The 18,865-nt window shown below is 56.8% G+C and overlaps 1 protein-coding gene across 2 annotated transcripts in view; it reads right to left on the reverse strand.

The window, feature by feature from the left end:
* ACTL8 (actin like 8) overlaps nucleotides 1-17,495 on the reverse strand; it is a 64,496-nt gene extending 47,001 nt beyond the window's left edge. The window contains exon 1 of one of the 2 annotated variants that reach the window (XM_023635631.2): nucleotides 17,267-17,495. The gene's annotated coding sequence lies outside the window, so the exon portion shown is untranslated. Of the gene's footprint in view, nucleotides 1-14,047; nucleotides 14,263-17,266 lie in introns of those variants that run through there. The other variant, XM_023635632.2, reaches the window with a different exon arrangement.
* Nucleotides 17,496-18,865: the final 1,370 nt, after the last annotated feature.

Genomic DNA, 18,865 nt, shown 5'->3' on the forward strand with positions numbered 1-18,865 from the left:
GTCCACGTGTTTCCACCAAGCCACGCCTCCCCACCCAACCGGCAGGTCTGTCCGGGTGTCCAGCTGGTCCTCTGGCCCCCAGCTCACCCACCTGTTAAAATGGGGCCATGCTGGCCCTGGACACATCGCTGGATTATTCAAAAAGCAAGGAAGAGGGCAAGGTGCCAGTGAATTAGGAAAAGGGGCCGTGGAGGAACAGCAATCTCCCCCCGGCCCTCCCTCCTGGCTGGAGCGGCAGGAACCCCGCTGGGACCCCAGCACCTCAGCGTCCGTCCGTCCATCCAGCGAGCCAGCCTCCCCTGCAGCACGTGTCAGGGGCATCGGGCCTCCACTTGAGTACTTAGTGACAGGAGCTACGCCCAGGGCATCTGGTCCAACTTTAGGTACCTCCAGCTGCTAGGGACCTCGGAGCCAAAAACCCAGCCCCCCGTCAGTCTGCCCACCCGTCCCAGAGGACACCCCTATTGGGACAACAGGACAAGCCCCATCTTCCCTTCCTAATGGCGGTTATTGTCCACCCTCCCTCCCCAGCCCAAGACATCTCTTTCTGGGCCAAACCTTTTACCGCCCTCGATCCGCCCTCCTAGGATGAAGAGAACAAGGATGAAGACAGAGGTCGCAGCAGGGACTGACATTCAACGAACACGCAACAGGCCTTCGTCATCCGGGTCAGCAAACCACGGCCGGGGCCAGTTCCGGCTCGCGGCCTGTTTTTATCCCGCCAGCCAAGAGTGGTTTTCGCATTTTTAAACGGTTGAAAAAAATCAGAAAAAGAAGACTCTTCCGTGACACATGAAAAGTATATGAAATGCAAATTCCAGTGCCCATAAATAAAGCTTCACTGGAACACAGCCACGTCCATCATTTCCATATTGTCTACGGTCCCTCTGAAGATACTACAGCAGGGTTGAGAAGTTTGGCAGAAACGATACGGCCCGCAAAGCATAAATGTTTCCTTTCTGGTCCTTTACAGAAGAAGTTTGCCAACTCCTATTCTCTACATTTCCCGTGTATCATATCTCAAGCCTTACGATAACCGACGAGGAGGCTGGTACCAGAAATCTTCACTTTACAGATGAGAAAGGAGAAGCTCAGAGGTGTGAAGTAAATTGCCCAAGTCCCACGGCGTCACAGTGATGGAGCTAGGATTTGAACCCAGGCAATTTGACTCCAACGTCTGTGTCTTACCCACTCCCCTATTTTTCCTGGTCAGAGCCCAGGGCTGGCAGCCATCACACACCACAGCCCCAGTGTAGACACCTCCCTCTCCTGCGTATAGGCCCTCTTGGCCTCACTGTGCATAGTGGGAATGACCAGAGCACCCGCTCAGCTCATTAGCCACTATGACCCCCAGATCCTCTTCTAACTCTATCGGCTCTTTTAGGTCTTTCCCAAGCCCACCATTAAAAGGGCCTATAAACACACTGCTCTCTGGATACTAAAGAAATCGATCCACAAGCACCCTCTAGACAGCAAACAGCAGCTGATGTGATAAAGTCAGCGGCTCTAGCCAGAGTTCTCTAAAAATTTACGAGAGTAAATAACTCTCGCTCTTGGGTTGCCTACTGGCTTCAAATAAACCCGTCCCGCCCACAGTCTTGCAGAGGTGGAAAGTGGAAGTCCCTGGGACTGTCCAGGTTCCAGAAACCTCAAGGCCACCAGCCCCACTTTTCTCTCCCTGAATAGTGTCGGAGGGGAGAAGGTAGCACGTTCTGTTGCCGTAGAAACCAAGCGAGGATAGGTCTGCAGCATGAAGGATTAAAGACAGACGTCAGGGGTGGAAGTAGTCCAGAGGGAGAGGCGCAGGCACGTGGACCCCTAATCTGTCACTAAAGTTTTCCCCCCCATTATTAACTCTGAGCTTAGATGCACATTATAAACCGTGGGCTCATCAATAAATACAAATCAATATCTCTAGGAGGCAAATACTTGATTTTTATTTATATGCATATTAAATGTGTCCATATTTCATCTGGCTGGAAGAAACCCAAATAATCCAGTCCAGGCATTGCAAGCTGGGGACCCACAGGCAAGTTGCAGCCCAGGAAGCTACTTTTATTGGCCTACACGACTTTTTTCCAAAAATTTCTCAATAAATTGCTAACATTGAAAATTTGAAATATTTTAGAGCGTAATTCCGATTTCTGGCTTTTCTTGAAATAATCCAAAGATCTGGCAATAGCAGCCGTATGTAGCTGCAACTGGTGAGCCCAGAGCAGAGGCTGCCCCTGTGGGTGGGGCACATGCCAGGCCCCTCCATCCTCACACCCTCTTCTCTCCTGCCCCTGGCCCACCCCACGCCTCTGTGGTTCCCGTGGGTCCCTGCGGGCGTGTGAATTTGTGACACTCCACCTCAAATGCCACCACCCTCCGTTTTATGGGTAGAAAAACTGAGGCCTATAGAGGAGAAACTTCTTGCCTAAAACACAACAGCGAATTCAGGACCAAGCTGGTCTCCCAGCGTCCAGGGGAGGACTCGGCTCAGACCCGTCTGGAAGGACAGTCTGGAGCCTGGGTTAATATCTGTCAGCTACAAACGTGTCTAAGGGGAAAATTAGATTTTTCTGCTGACTCCAATTCCGCCAGCTTTGTTCCAGCTCTTGGCAGGGGGAAGGGAGGGCGGGGAAAAAGCTCCGTGGGGACAAGGAGAAAGTCTCCTCGGACCATATCCAACACCCCTGCACTTCTGCCTCCCCTGCCTACCACAGCCATGCTCCATGATGTCTAGGAATATGGAAGAAGAAAAGGCTGGAGGAAAAAGAATCGGGGCAACAATAGCCCAGGACAAGTCAGCAGCCTGCCCCCAACTTCACAGCTGATGATTCTGTAATGCAGACAAGTGGAGAATGTCAGCCAGGCCTCGGTTCAGATCCCTGCTGTGCTACTTGCTGGCTGTGTGACCTTGGCCAAGTCACTTAACCTCTCTGAGCCCCTCCCTCTATATCTGTGTAGTAGGGGTAATAGCAGCAGTATCAGGTAGGATTGCGGTGAAGGTTAAATAAGGCCACAACAAAGCACTTAGTAGAGTGTAGGTACACAGCAGCTGCCTCCACGGAAGCAATGTGTTCTCTTACTCCTCAAACTCTGCTTCCACCCCAGCCAGACACAGCCACCTCCCGAGTCCCGGCTCCTCTGCCTAGCATTCAGTTCATCCTCAGCCCGCAGCTCCAGCCACATTCCCAGCACCCCACCCGTGAATCACTAGCCCGTCTCCACCCCGACAAAAGCCAGCGGGCACGTCCCAGGCTCCGAGACTCTGGCCACGCAGGGAGCCTCACTCAGAGCACCGGCCCCACCCTCTCCCTCCCGTTCAAGGCCCTTCAGCCCTCAATGCCCCCCAGCCCTCAAGGCCCAGCCGACCCAGAGCTTCCCCCACCTCCCCAGACCCGGGAGCCTCCGCCCGCTCTGAGCGCAGCTGCTTCACCCCGGAAGGAATTTGGTCCTGTTCTTTCACATGCCGTGTGGTGCCCTCTGTCCTGAGCATCTCGAAGATCCAGGACACGGGGGCACACGTCTGTGAGATCTTCTTAGGGGACCCTAGGTATTTGCATCCGCCAAGCACCCACCCCTCTGCTTTTGGTACCAGCAACCCCAGATGCCTTTCCAGGACTGATCCCCCCTCCAAAATGCAGTTTTCTGGAAGTGTTGATCAAGAGGCCCTGAACACTCCCGAGCCAAGACTGGTCAAATGGCTGAAGCCTTGTCTACTGATCCCGTCTCTCCCGGAACATGGAATTCCAGTCCTGCAAGATCCTTAAAAGCAGGCTGGGCCGCCCATCCTGGTGGGATCCCAGAGGCCCTTCCCGGCCCTTCCACGCCAGTCCTTCAGCAGCACCTCAGACCCCACCCCCTTCCTCCTGATCAATTCCTTTCCTGCCAAAGTTGGCCGAAGCCTGTTTCTGCTGTTGGCCCAAAAAGAGCCCCGACTGCTTCTCTAGACCCCATGACACACGCACGCTCACATCCACCTCCCAGAGCGAAACCCACGGACCCCCAGCCCCCTCGGAGACTCTCGTGGGCACCACGTCTGCACAGCCAGAGAGGCCGAAATGATCACGCAGCCGGGAAAACGCCGAGCTGCCAAGCGTTTGAGCAGCTTAACTCCTCCCCTGCGTCAGCAAACGGGATTCAAGTGAGGCGAGACCCCGGGCGGGGGCGGGGGGAGGGTGCCTCTTGTTTGAAAAAATAAATAAACAAAGGCAACAAGGACATGCAATTGAGCAGATGACACATAAAACAGGTATTTCTGCAGATGTCGAAAATAAGAATTGAACGCCAACGTAGGATAAACACGGCGTGCACAGATCTTCATTCACCATCTAAAGGGCAAAGGGCTTCCCATGCACCAAGGGGCTAATGGACCGAACAGCCCAGCGGGCACCAAAGAGTAGCGCCCGTGGGCCATGGGCACAGAAGAAGCCGAACTCATGCCACCGGGAGTGCGGGAAGGTGTCAGCCGCGAGGAAAGGACGCGGAGAACTCGGCCGGGCAAGGGGAGGGAAGAAGGGAGATGAGAAGAGGAGGCTCCTAGAGCCACCCTGTCACCTCTCCCCTGCGCCACCTCAACAGCCCCCAGTGGTCCCCTGCCTCTGCCTCACCCCCACAGCCTGTCCTCAACAGCGGAAGTCAGATCACCTCATTCTTCTGCTCAAACCCCACCACCGCCAGCATCTCCTGACTCCTCCTCCTGGCCTCACGTCCACCACCGTCCCTGCCGGGCCTTGCACGGTCCTACATCAGGGCCTTTGCAATGCTGCGCCCTCTGCCTGGACCCTCCTCCCACCATGTTCCCACGGGCTTGCGTCTTGCTGCCCCCAGGTGTCTGTCTAGCCCGTCCCCGAGGACTCCAGTCCTCCCACTCCCATTACTGTATCCCTTTCCAAGCGTTTTTCTCCGTCGCTTTCCCAACCCAAAGCTGCCTCATTTGTCTCTTGCGTTTGTCTCCCCCAGCTGGAATGGAAGCTGCACACGGGCGGGCACTTGGTTCTGTCCAAGACAAAATAGCCCCCACCCAGAACAATGCTTGGCACGTAACAGGAGCCTGTAAACAAGGGCTGGACGAACAAGTGAACAAGGGAATTCTCCGAAGGAAAACACAGCATGTCCACAAATGCTGACTTTCTGCACAGTGTGCGTGGCGGGATGGTCAGAGGTGTGGGCTGGGGAGACGGCCGAGGTTCCCATCAAGCTCTGTCACATCCTGGCTCCCCGCCCTCGGGTCACCACACCCTCCCTGGGCTTCAGTTCCCTCCTCTGTAAACTGGGGGTCATAACAGCCCCACCAGGGCCGGCTGCTGGGGGGACTAACGCGTCACCCCCTACAAGGCGAGGAGGCCGGTGCCTGGGAAACCCTCGGTGCCCGACGTTATCATTTTGCTTCTGTTATTGCTCTTCATTCTGATGAGAGGGCTCATCAGAGGTCCTCTTTAATGGGACATTTGAGCAGAAAGGATGGGGACAGAGAACACGTGACGTGGGGGCAGGAGACCTGGGTTTGAGCCAGGTCCTGCCACTCACACACTGTGCAACTTTGGGGAATGCACAACTTCTCCGCCCCATAAGTCAGGGCCCAGCGCCGCTCCCCGCTCACAGGGCTGCCACGAGCCTCCAAACTGGACCAGGGATGTGAACACAACCTTGGGAGGACTGTGAATCGACGCGTCCCGCCCATTAGTCATTATTCTATTTGCAGAGCAGCCACAAAGTCAAAAAGCCAGAGTTCAAAAGCGACGCCTCCAACACACACCACCAAGCCCAGCTCCCTCTGGAGACGTCGGCAGCACTTTCAAAGCCTCAATTATGAGGGCAGGGAGTGTCACCGCATCTTAGATTTTGCTCACAATATCACCCGAGAGCAGAGGGCTCTGCAGGGGAAATTACAGTAATTACTCCAGGAGGGCTGGCTGCGCGAACTTCGGCTGATCCGAAACCTGGGGTGAAATTAACTCCCTGGAGTTGTGGGGGGCAACGCAGGGAACCTCCACCTTACATCAGGGTCCCTGGGAAACGACGCCAATGTCATCTAACGGACTCACGGCTCTTGCCAAGCCAAGCGGCAGGAAGCCTCGTGGCTGGGAACACAGATGTCAAGTCACCAGCTGGCCCTGCCCTCCCTGCGCCAGCCAGTGTCCTCAGAGACCTGACATCCCAGGGGAGTGGAGACGAGACATTTATACACGCGAAGGAAGCGAGGAGGAGGATGTCCGTGGAATTGGCCCAGGGCTCAGGGCAGACCCCTCCAAAGAGGCAAATCCCAGCTGAGACCCAAGGGATGGTGAGAAGCTGGCCGCGGAGGGGGCCTTGGGCACGTTAGCCCACTTCCCCGAGCCTCAGCTTCTTTCTCCATCAGATGGGTATAACTATGGTGCCCACTTCAAAGCACGCAGCACGGGGTCTGGTCCCCAGCGCTTAAGCAGATTTGTGGTTTGGAGACAAGGAGGGGCTGTGCTGCCTTATGAAGTTAACCCCCACAAAGGTGTGAGCCCCTCCTGGCTGCCAGGCCCCGTCCCAGCCACTGGGAGACAGCAGTGAACCAGAGCAGATAAAAATCCTGGCCCCCAGGGAGCCGGGCAGAAGGAAAGCACCACCCCCCACCGCCACACCCCCGCCAGAGCCCCAGCTGGCTGCCCCTTGCTGCTGCGCTCCACGGGGTGGGGAGCATCCAGCACCTCCAGTCAGCCCCGACCCTCCACCGACTCTAGTTCCCAGTGGCACCCTCCCATCTCCCCCGCAGCCGAGCCCCTAGCTGCTGCCCACTGAGAGCTGTGTGTCCCAGCTCCTGAATCAGGGCCTCAGCTGCGATCCCCTGGGGAGCGTGTGACAAAATGTAGATGCCGGGGCCCTGCCCCAGGTGACGGATTCTGCGGTCCTGAGGACAGGCCAACACTTCATTCTGATGCTCGGGAACCACAAGCAGACCCACCCATCTAGCACACTCAACCACAAGCCGCTGAGCACAGAAGTCACCTCCCCTCAGCCCGGCGCCCAGGGCCTGGCGCACAGTAGGTGTCAGCGGAATGCTCAGCAGAGTGGACCGAGAACTAATCTGTCCAGATCAAACCGCCTGCCCCCACCTCAGGTCACCAATGGTCCACTGTGCTGCCACCAAGCAAGACACGAGGGTGACCTGCTCTGTACCTGGCCACCTGGGCGAGTGGAAGGTAGGGGAGGGGCAGGCGGCCTGGGCACAGAAATGCCTGCATCTGAGCCTCAGCTCCTCATCCTGAGAATGGGAGCATTGACTCCATCCCCTCTAAGGTTCGGACAATTCAAGGCTCAGAGGATTTTGCTCCTCAGACACGAAGGCCGCTCAGAGACCTTTCAGTCCAGCCCCCTCACACCTGAGAAGGGTCCCCTCTGTTCCACCTGAACAATAGTCATCGGCTCCTGCTTGAATACTCCCAGCAATGGGATGCTCACCACCTCACTAGAAATCCCATCACAACGTGAGGCAGGCTGGTCTATTGCTAGAAAGTTCTCTCTCAGGAAGCCAGTCGTGCCCTTTGACCCCACAGATTAAGGCTGCTCTTCGTTGCATCCAACTGAAGCAACGGGATGAAACAGGAAACCTGCCAGGACTGACGCACGAAAGATGGCCCCAAGCGGCAGGCTCCATAGGCACCAAGCTGGGTCCAAGCCCCACAACACCACCCAACCTGGGGCAAGTGACCCTCCAACTTTCCGCCGCCCCATCTGTAAAATGGGGCAAATAGCCTGCCCGTGACTATGGAAGGTCGTCGTGAGGACTGAATACCATAAGGCAGGCCAGGGCCCAGCGCAGTGCCTCGAGCACGCGAGTTAAGTGCCTGGGGAATTTCACAAGGAGAGGGGAGGGGTAGGAAGTAGCAGGCGCCGGGGCCTTGAACGCTGGGGTAAGGAAGGCGGGTTTGTCCTCGGAACAGCCATGAGGGCCTCCCTGCACTTCTCTCACAGACAGGGGCTGGCCAGACAAGTTACAATTAAATGACCACACCCCAGAACGGACCAGAGCTTGGCAGTCCTGCGTGGCCACAGCTCACGCCACCAACACGGCTGAGAAAGTCTCCATGAGGCAGCTTTTCCTAGGCAGATTCTGACATTTGATGTCCCCCAGCCCCCGCTGCCTGGACGCAGGGACCCACGTCAAGCCCCTTCTCGGGCTGTGAGCAGGGGCGCAGCGAGCGAGCAGAGAGGCCACCACCCTCGCCGCAGGAGGCCAAGTGGGGAGGCATGGAGAGAGCCTCTGCGGCCTATTAACACACCAGTTTCTGCGCGAACTCCCCCAGGGAGCCGGGCGGGTGGAGTTGGAGGAATAAGGGCCTCCAGACAAGCAGAATTTTTTTAAAGAAACATTCAGCTATTAAAACCCAAGCTCGGGCCACCCTGGGCCTGCATACCAAGTGGGGCTGGTGGGCTGCCAGCAGCAGGTGGAGGAGACAAGGAGGAGGCTGCATGGGACGTTAGCATCAGGATGGGTGTCTGCAGAGGAGCCCCAGGAAGCGGGTCACTGGGGTCACAGCCCTGCCCCCTGCCAGGATGCCCAGGCTGGAGCCGGTCTGTCGGAATCTCATAATTTTCCTGTCCCCACCAACAGAGCAGGAGGAAGGAACGACGTTCAAAGAGGAAGGAAACTGCCAGCTTCCAGGGTGACCGCACAGCCGTCCCCTGGCATCACCCCCGATCCTTCACCAGGAGCCAGCGGTGTGCCAGGCCCGGAGCTGGAGGATGCCTCACCTCGGCACTAGTGACACTTGGGGCCGGATCGGTCTCTGTTAGGAGCCCAGCCTGTGCACCGTAGGATGCTCGGAGCATCCCTGGCCTCTGTCCGCTGGATGCCAGTAGCACCCTCCATCCCCCAGCCCTCCCCTCGCCCCGGTTATGACAACCACAGGTCCCCTGGAGGATAAAACTGTCGCCAGTAAAAAACTATTGGGCTAAAGAGACAAAAGCAACTAAAGGACAAGCCTGAACTGGCTGGTCCCCTGCTTCAAACCTTCCCTGAGCCCATGACCCCTGGCCTGACATTCAAGGCCCATGTGACCTGGCTCCTTTGCCTAGTGCTCCCCATTCCCTGCCCCATACTTGACCCTCCAGCCAAAACAAAGCACAGGTCATCCCTGCCCAGGGGGCCCTCTTGCCTCCTGGCCTGTCCTTCTTTCAACCCCCCTGTCTGCCTGGCTTCTCTCTGTCTGTGTTGAAAGACGCCAGATGTAATCACCTCCAGGAAGCCTTCCCGGCTGCTCCCCACCCCACCCCCCGGGGAAGTAGCACATTCTGTGCTTCCACATCGAACTCCACTGGAGAGCTCCCCGAAGCATTCTGTGGGCGGGACGCGGTCCTGGTCCTGCGTGGTCACCTGCTTGCTCAGGACAGTCCTCGCCCTCAGGGAACTGGTCAGAGAACAGCTGTTGTCAGCCTCCTACTGAAAGGGCTCTGATTCCTCCCTGTGGTCAAGAAGGGAAACACAGAGTTGAAGGGGACGCTGTTGAACTGCAAAGCCGATGGGGCCAGGGGACCCAGACTCTCAGGGAAAGACAGCTGCACCCCGAGGCGGGGGCCAGCCAGAGGCTCGTGCCCACATCAAGGGGCCAGCACCTTCAACAGCTCCGCCACCGGCTCCCTGCACCTCACTCAGCGCCACCCCGTATGGCCCTGTTTGCATCCTTGGCTGTGTGGGTCTGGGACACATCATAAAATCACGACGATGATGATAGAGAGCATCGGAGGAATCACTGTCTCACAGCCCTGGTGACAACCCCGCGAGGTCACCGTCCCCACTCCCGGCTGGTGAGACCAGAGCCCCAGGTTTCCTGAGGGCAGATGCCCCCAACGCCACACACCTCATCAGCTCCAAGCCTCCCGTTCTTTGGGGGTGGAGGGAATCCGGGGCAGAGACTAAGGAACACTTTGCTCCAGCCTCCCCATGCCCGAGGCCGGGGATCCCCCTCACAGAGAAGGAAGGGCTCTGGCTAGTGAGGACCTAGGAAGAGAAAAATGAAATCAGCAGCTTATAAAAGCCTCTCCAAGCCATCCTTTTGGGAGGGAAATCACCAGACTCTCTCCCCAGGCTGGAGGCAAGGGCCCTGGCCGCGGCAGAAGGAGGGGCCAGGGTCCTTCTTCCGTGGTTCAGCGATGGGGAAGGAGGGTGGGGGAGGCCCCAGTGGGGGCTCAGAGGTGCCGGGCTCCAGGCCTGGGGCTCCCAGCACCTGGGCAGGGGGAGGCCAGGTGCACAGGAGCCCATCCTTCCCGAGTTTGAGCTGGGAGCACCGTGGGGGAGGGACATGCGAAAGATACTATGACAGGGACATCATCTCCCCAGGGGAGCCTTTCTGAAGACCACAGCACCAAGCACCCTCTCCCAGCCCCCCACGCTTCCTCTATGACATCCAGGCATAGAGGTCACAGCGCTGACCATTATCTGGAATCTTTATGCCTGGGTTTGCTCACTCATCGTCTGTCTCGAGACCCAACCAGAGGCATCACGAGGGCCGGCTTCCGGCCATCCTTGCTTCTCCTGCCCCTGGTACAGCAAGTTCCATAAACAAGTGCTGAATTCCTTACAGTGACAGGAAGTCCCAGCTCAGAGGCCTGAAACCCACGGTACCATCTCTCCACGCAGCCGAACCCCTCATCTGTTTCCTCATTTGTAAAACAGGAGTGACGATGCTGTGTTGCCACCTTGAAGTCAAAGAGGTCGGGGGCAGGTGGGGAAAACACAAGTGAGCGCACACACGTGTGTCACGGGCCCAGCCCTGGACAACCACAGAGCTACACCAACAAGGCCCCACACACCCCACCTCCCACCCACTGGACACCATGAACCCCAGGCAGGAATGAAGTCATCAGCTCAACGGAAGCTCACCCAAAGACAAAAATCCCACTGTTTTCCCGAGCCCACAGGTACCACGGCCTTTCCCTGGTGCCCGCCTCGTTCCAGGTCCTTTCATCCTCAACAGGGTGCCAGGGAGAATTCCAGAGACTCAGCTCACTCCAGCCCCAAAAGCCTCCCCTCCCATGGGTCTCAGTCCCCAGAGACATCAGCTTAAGACAAGGCAGGCACCTCCCTGCCCCTCCTCCAGGCCTGCCCCGAAAAGGCGAATGAGAAATCAGAGACCCGCTCCTGGCTGGGGGTCCCTCACACACACGCTCTCCTTTCCTTGTTGCCCGGCCCCTGCAAGGCAGCCTTGTCATCCCCACTCACAGGGAGGGAAACTGAGTTCCCTTGAGGTCAGGGGATCTGCCCAGGTCACACAGCCAGCAGCAGAGCGGAGAGCCCGGCATGGCCGGATTCTCCCCTCCACGCCTGCCATCAGCCCAGAGGACCAAGTCGTCAGGGAGGACTAACAGACTGGGGAGGCGCAGGGAGAAGCACCCGCACCCCACCCAGGCACAGCCAGGCCGGAGGGCTCAGCTCCTCAGACAACCCGGCTGCAAACCCAGCCCCCCGGCTTGGCCAGGCCCTGCCCTCCCACCCCAGCCCCAGCGCCCTTGGCTCTCGAGTCAGGCACCAGGGGACCCCAGACATAGTGCAAACCGCTGCTAAACAGTAACACCCAAACCACCCAGCAGAGGGAAAGGGACCCAGGGGGCAATTACCTGCCCGGAGGTGAGCCGGGGCCTGGGGACGACTGTCTCCCGGTGGCTGCTGGCCACAGGTGTGGGCTTTTCAATGGCCGATTCTAAGGAATGAGCATGTGACAGGCCGGGGGGGCCTGGGCATGTGCCCGTGGTTTTAAGGGGCCCGAGGGGAGCGGGGGCTGGTTTGTGCTTGGCGGGTAGGTGGGCAAGGGAGGCAGGGGAGGGACAGAGAGTGGCCGTGAGAAGACCCCTGGCCTAGCGGTCGGGAGACCTTGGAGACCTTGTGCCTTCAGACCCTCAGGCCCAAGCCCCGCACTTGAGGGTTCAGAGCCTGTGAGCGGCTCTCTCTGGGGTGGGTCACGCCCTCCACCCTCAGCCTGGGGACTCAGCTACGTTTGAGCCCCTTCCCCCAGGACCACCTCCCTGGCCCTCCCCAGCCACCAGGAGCCCGAATGTGCCCCCAAAGTGCAGTCTTGTTCTCAGCATCTCCAGTGCGGTGAAGGAGGGGTTGGAGTTCTAAAGCCAAAGCCACGTCCCTCCAAGAAAGCAGGAGCACGTGGGGTCCAGGTGACCCCAGATGAGCCCCTCAGCACCCCAAACCTTCCTGTCCCAGATGGGGGACCTCTGTCCCCAGAAGCAGAGGGGGTAAAACGAGTCGGGCGCTGGAGCAGAGCCCTATATTAATAGCAGAACAAGGTTGGGTCCACGTTCCCCAAAACCTCCCCTCCCACTGTTTCTTTGGGACGGACACTTGGTAATCATCTGTCCCACTTTAAAGATGCAGCTGTAGAGGCCTGGCGAGGTCACAGGGACTGTTCACACAGAGTCTGTGACAGCAAGAAGCTGGCCGGAGAGACTGCGGCCTCTGTCCAGGAGCCCGGCGCGGTCCCCAGGGGAGGAAGGAGGGAAAGCAGACACATGCAGTCTTTAAGCACCTGGAGCGTGCCAGGCCCTGCGCGCGGCCCTTTGCATCCAGCGTCTTTCCAAACCCCACGATGACCCCCAAGGTTCAAAGACAGCGGCCCCTCCACTCCCTCCCCCCGCGGTGGAGGACCCACCACCACCAGCCCACCCCGCTCCGGCCCAGACAGCGTAGGGATCTGCCTCACTCCGATAAGGACATCTGCAACCTTATTTAAAAGTCACTACTGCACCTAATTAGAGGCACTTAGCCCTCGGATCCATCCTTCTCCTCCAATCACTTTTATAGCCGGTAATAACTCTCGTAAATTCCTCAACAGATGGGAATTTTATTTGACTAATCATGGCCGTTTGACTTGCCGGGGTGCAGTGGCTCGGGGCGCAGACTGGCAGGGCGCCATCTGAGGTGACTGTCAGGAGGCCAGGCAAAGAGCCCAGGCCCCCAGGCCACCTTGAGGGTCCACTCCTCAGAGGGAAGCCACAAGAAGGCGTTGGAAAGTGCCAGGCGCTGGGCAGCAACAGACAGCTGTGCCGCCTTTTCTGGGTCCGGAGGCCTTGGTCTCTGGACGCGTGATGGCTGGGGCCAGGGAGAAACTGGGACGTCCTGGCTTCAACACCCAATAATAACAGCACGTTGGCTGCCATCTGCTGTGCGCCTCTCCGTGCCAGCCCCGTGCCAACTGCCCTGTGGGCCTCATCCCCTTCAGTCTGCCAACAATCCTACAGATGCACGTGAACATTCCCATTTCACAGATTCGCAAATAGATGACAGAGCAAAGTCACAGGCCCCGAGTCACTAGGCTGAGCCGCCAGCTTCATCTGGGGAATTGACAGCCGGTGTCCCCTCTCCCGCTCACACAAGGCCGGGGGACCCTTCTAAACCCACGTCAAACCCCATCACGGCAGCAAAAACAAACCCACAAAACTCCCAGTAACACGCAGCACCCACTGGACAGAGGCAAAGCCGCTCAGCCTGGCCGTCATGAAGGAACCCACTTGAAGTACCAGTCCGAGAGAGAGAAACATTGCACAAAAAGCCTGTCCATCCGAGAATATGCACAGCAGACTATTCATAGCCCCAAATTAGCACTCTCACTACACAAATGGACAAAGAAATTGATCTGTACGCACAACGCGAATCTCTTGGCAACCAATGAGGAGGGAGAAGCCACACCGTCATCGGAGCAGGGAAAGCTCCATATAACGAATTATTAACTCTAACAGGACATGGAATTAACAAGGGGCTGGCTAGAGGAAGCAGAGAGAGCTCTAGAGAATAGCACGGAGGAAGAGCCCCCCCGGGGCTGACATGGAGCCCCTGAGGAACAGGGCCCCCCACCCTGGGCTGAACGGAGCCCCCCAGGAGACATCCCCCACCCCAGGCCAAGACAGCACCCAAGGAATGGCCCCCCCAAAGCTGAGGCAGAACCCCCAAAGCAATACCCACACCCCCGCTCCAGGGCTGACCCCCCAGACCCCCTGAACAGGGCAGGCCCGTGGCTCACGCGTGCCAGAGCAGGTCTGGGGCCACACGGTGGAGCCAGCCAGGACTCCAGCCCGTGGAACTTACCAGAAATCAGCCCTGGAGGATGCCACAAAAGCTGCTCCTGGGAGGGCTCTCAGCAGAGCCACCCTATTGCCAGACTGCCTGAAAGGGGGTGCTGGGGAGCTGCTGCTGGCCGCGGGGTGCCGCCGACTGCCGTGCACTGCAGGAGCCAAGCCCTGGAGGGTGCAGCCGCCTGGGAGCACATGGAGCAGGAAGGGGCCCTCGGGGGGGCGGGCCCCCAGCGCCCTCTGCTGGCCGAGAGCAGCACGCCAGCCAGCCGGGACAGAAATTTAAAGGGCCCAGCTCCATTTTCATGGAGCAGACAAAGAAGGGTGAAGTGGGAGCTGAGACGTAATCATCAATAACCAGCAAACTCCATCCCTTGGACAACTCAGCTGCCACACGAGCCCCTCGCACACAACTGAACTCCTGGATGACAACACAACTCTGTATTTCCACCTAAGAAGACACAGCTCTCATCCGTTCCGGAGACATCCTCATCCTTTGCATAAAATGAACGGCAGTCCCGCAAGTCATTGCTGACTTGCATTTATTACTCCCCAACTTCAGCCACGGTTCCACAGAATATTCTGTCCCCTGAAGACTAACTTGCAAAGTTAACTTCCAAAAACTTGCATATGAAATAAAAATGGAAAGGAATGAGAAGAAAATGGTTCACTACCAGGGGTGTTTATTCTAATTATTCACTCAGGAACAGGGAAGGTAACCTCACGGTGGGTCCGTGGACTGAGCGGGCCCACTGGGAGTCAGACGGAAGCTGAGACTCTTTCTACCACCTGATTTCAGCAGCCCCCACTGACTTACGGGGGGGCACTGTAGATCCCTAGGAATTCATGTTTACTCAGAGCTGCTGCCTGATCACAGACCCATCGGATGCTCCCTCTTCCTTGGGGCCCAATCTCTCTGATAAACGGCCGCACGTCCCTTTGGGGGAGGTTTGGAGGAAGATTTACAGCAAGTACTTGCAGCAATGACTCAGGCTCCTTCCTGCAGGGAGCCTGGCCTCCCCAGGATTGCAGGAGCTCAAGGCAGGTTTTGGCTACCACACCCAGAGCTTTTGATGTCGTATATCTCCAGCGACCCCCTAGTAGGCTGCCTGTGTGTCTCATTCCCAGGGACACTGTGATCCACTAGCTGCCACCAAAGGTCCCCAAGACCGAGGTATTCTGGTCACTTGCACATCTCTACTGCCTCACAGGAGGTGCGCCCACGTTGACCACGGCAGGGCAGTGCTGCCGCTTGGTCTCTGCTCCCCCAGGATGCCCTGATCCCCACCAAAGTCAGGAGCCCATCCTCCTGGAGGGACCTCTACAGGCACAGCCCCCTGACAATAAGAGCAGCCACAGAGCATTGCAAGGATGAGGTGGTCCCCGCACTCGTGGCTTTCTCCCTGCCGCCGTCCTCTGCCCCTTCTCGTGGAACATAGCTGGTGGGGACAGTGGTGTGCAGATGACATGTAACAACACATCCAGCCCAACATTCCTGTCCCCAAGCTTTTGGATTCCCTCTTCCACATCATGACATTGCAGCCTCATTAACCACAGGCCACTGTTGAGTCCAAATTTCAGTCAACCCGCCAGGTAAGTCGTTAGAGCCACCCCCAGCTGCACATGCTAACAACCAAATCCAGACTCTCCAGCAAGTGCACCCACAGCAATGAAGTCAGCCCACTGCAGTGCCACACGCTGCTCTCTTTGCTCTAAAACCCTTGGAATCCACTCCCCCACATTCCCTCGGTCTCTGCTGATATGTTAGCAAAGTCTTGCAATTCTTTTGGTGTTTCCTCATAGGTCCTAGTGTGTCCCTGTCACCAGGGAACATGCTGAGATTTGACCCTTAGCATCTAGTGACAACGGGGGTGGTCGTGGTGAGTCTTAAGGAGAACGGGCAACCCCTCTCCGAGCATCGCCCTCGCTGAGGTTATCACAGGGTCTTAGACAGAGGAAGACACTGGAGTTTAAACCATCACCATGATACGGGAGGCTCAGAGCCACTTGGGGTTTAAGGCCATCAGTGTCATCTGGGTCCCACAGAGTCACCATTCCACCTCTCGGGACCCCTTTCTTTCCCAATTAATGCCCTAATTTTCACATGAGAAATCTGTCGAGATGTGAATTCAGTTGTGGTTATAATTCAGCCATGAGCACAATTCAATTATGTGTTTGATTCTCCGCAGTATCAGCCCAGGGGCTGCAAGAAATAAGAGCTTCCGTAAGGGCTGTCGTGGACGCTCTCTGGTCCTCAGACCGTGACTTGAGGTGAGAGTTAACGGACCTGCACTTGTCGTTTTCTCTCTGTAAGTGCTCAAGAGCCCTCAGCAGAATCCGTCCCACCCCACGGTCCTCACGGACATCATCACCGCCATAACAGTCAAGCGCAGCGTGACTGCAGCTCCCGAGGGACGTGCCTCAGTGGCACTTCATCCCGATCCACCACAGGTGACGGCCTGACGAACCACAGGGCCGCTACACGCCTTGGGTTCCTAGCACCCCACTGCCCACTGGCAAGGAGCTCGGCACCACGCGCAAGCCCCAAGGCTGAGGAAACCAGTCCACAAGGCTCAGCTTAGCAGGCCCACCTCCTGGTACCACTCCTGACACCAACGCTGCAATGGTTTGGGTCCAATCAAGAAAAAAGAAACCACACATATTTTAACTGGGGAAGTTTCATATGAAGAATTACTAGCTTATAATAGGGGATTGGATGAGCAAGGCATTGGCTAACAGAGAATAAGGACAACTATAACTAACGTAAAAGGCGCAGCTATACGGAGCAGCCACAACCCAGAGAGCGGAGAAAGAGACCCCACCCCAGGACTGAGACGGAGCCCCCCACATCAGGCTGAGGTGGGGAGAAAGCATCTCCCCAAAGTGAGACAGAGTCCCCAAGGAGGAGCCCCCGGGGCTGATAGAGAGCATACAGCCTGAAAAAAGAGACCACCCCCCGCCGAGACCAAGACAGACCTCCCCCCTAAGGAGGAGCTCCCACCCAGGGCTGAGATAGGGCCCCCAAGGAAGGGTCCTGTCCTAAAGCTGGAATAAAGTTCCCAAGGAATGGCCCCCCCAAGGCTGAGGCAGAACCCCCAAAGCAATACCCACACCCCCTGCTCCAGGGCTGACCCCCAGAGCCCGCGGAACAGGGCAGGCCCACGGCTCACGCGTGCCAGAGCAGGTCTGGGGCCACACGGTGGAGCCGGCCAGGACTCCAGCCCGTGGAACTTACCAGAAATCAGCCCTGGAGGATGCCACAAAAGCTGCTCCTGGGAGGGGTGTCAGAAGAGGCACCCTATTGCCAGACTGCCTGAAAGGGGGTGCTGGGGAGCTGCTGCTGGCCGCGGGGTGCCGCCGACTGCCGTGCGCCGCGGGAGCCGAGCCCTGGAGGGTGCAGCCGCCTGGGAGCACGCGGAGCAGGAAAGGGCCCCCGGGGGGGCGGGCCCCCAGCGCCCTCTGCTGGCCGAGAGCGGCACGCCAGCCGGCCGGGACAGAAATTTAAAGGGCCCAGCTCCATTTCCACGAAGCAGACAAAGAAGGGTGAAGTGGGAGCTGAGATGTAATCATCAATAACCAGCAAACAATGAAATATCACTCAGCGATGAAAAAGAAGGAGCTACTGATACACAACTTAATCTTAGAGATATGATGTTGAGTGAAAGAACACACCAAACAGCAAATTCTGCAAGTTCCTCTTTATTGTGAACTGGGCCGTGTATACAGGTGTATACATTTGCAAAAACCCTTCAATCTGAACATTTAAGATCTGTGCATTTCATTGTAGATAAATTATACCTCGATTTTTAAAAATTAGCCCCCCAATTTTTTGTTTCCAGCCTAGTCTCTGTGTACTACCTGCACACAGTAGGCAAACAAATATTTTTGAGCAAAGAAACACATTCATGAGTCACACACTCATTTTGCTTTCCTCACGTTAAATTTCTGACTGTTTCCCCAAATCACCGAGCTGTAGCCCTCTGCTCTCAGTCCAGGCACAGCTCTTATTATGCTGGCGTTAGCTTCAGAGGAAAAATGTACCAGGTACCACCCGAGTGACCAGCATGTCTTGAGCACTCTGTGCCTGACACTGTCTTCAAAACTCTAATTCATACAACCAATGCAGTCGTTGCTTCTATCATCCCCATTTTACAGATGAGGAAACTGAGATACAGTTTGTCTCGATGTCCACACTCTCAACTGCTTTGTCTCTGGGGTCAAACTATATTGGGTCCCAACCCCAGCTCTTCCCCTCGCTGACTGTGGGTCATAGGCAAGACAACGGCTCCCCCCACTGTGAGCCTTGCTCGACTCATCTCTGAAATGGGGATAATAAGATTGTCCCCGTGGGTCGTCATGGGGTACCAGTGAGCTTATCCACATAAAAGATCCACATGGGTTTTCACATCTTAACATCCCCAAGATCAGAATGTGTCCCACCGTTGAAGGCATCTCATGATCCCCTTGGGTAGTGGCGATTGTGATGCGGACACCACTGCCTGAGCGAGAGCAAAGCTGGTCAGAACAGTCCATCCTCTTGTCACCTCCATGTCTAAGCATCAAATAGCCCTTTCATTATGAATAAAATGCAAATAGGATGAGCTGAAAAGCAGGGTGCCATTCTTCAGCTGGCAGCCGCCCTTCTTTCTTAGTGGCACATAAATTAATGGTGTGTCTTACAGCTGATGGCTTCTTTCGATTTGATGAAATGCACTACACTATTATCATCTCAAGTCTGTCTTCCCCACCACGGACGATTGGATTATTGTTCCCTATTCTTCCGGCCTCCCGGTTAGAGATAGACATCTGTGCTTTTGTCATGATTTTGCAGTGC

Source organism: Equus caballus, chromosome 2 (genome assembly GCF_041296265.1).
Source record: "Equus caballus isolate H_3958 breed thoroughbred chromosome 2, TB-T2T, whole genome shotgun sequence".
NCBI lineage: Eukaryota > Metazoa > Chordata > Mammalia > Perissodactyla > Equidae > Equus > Equus caballus.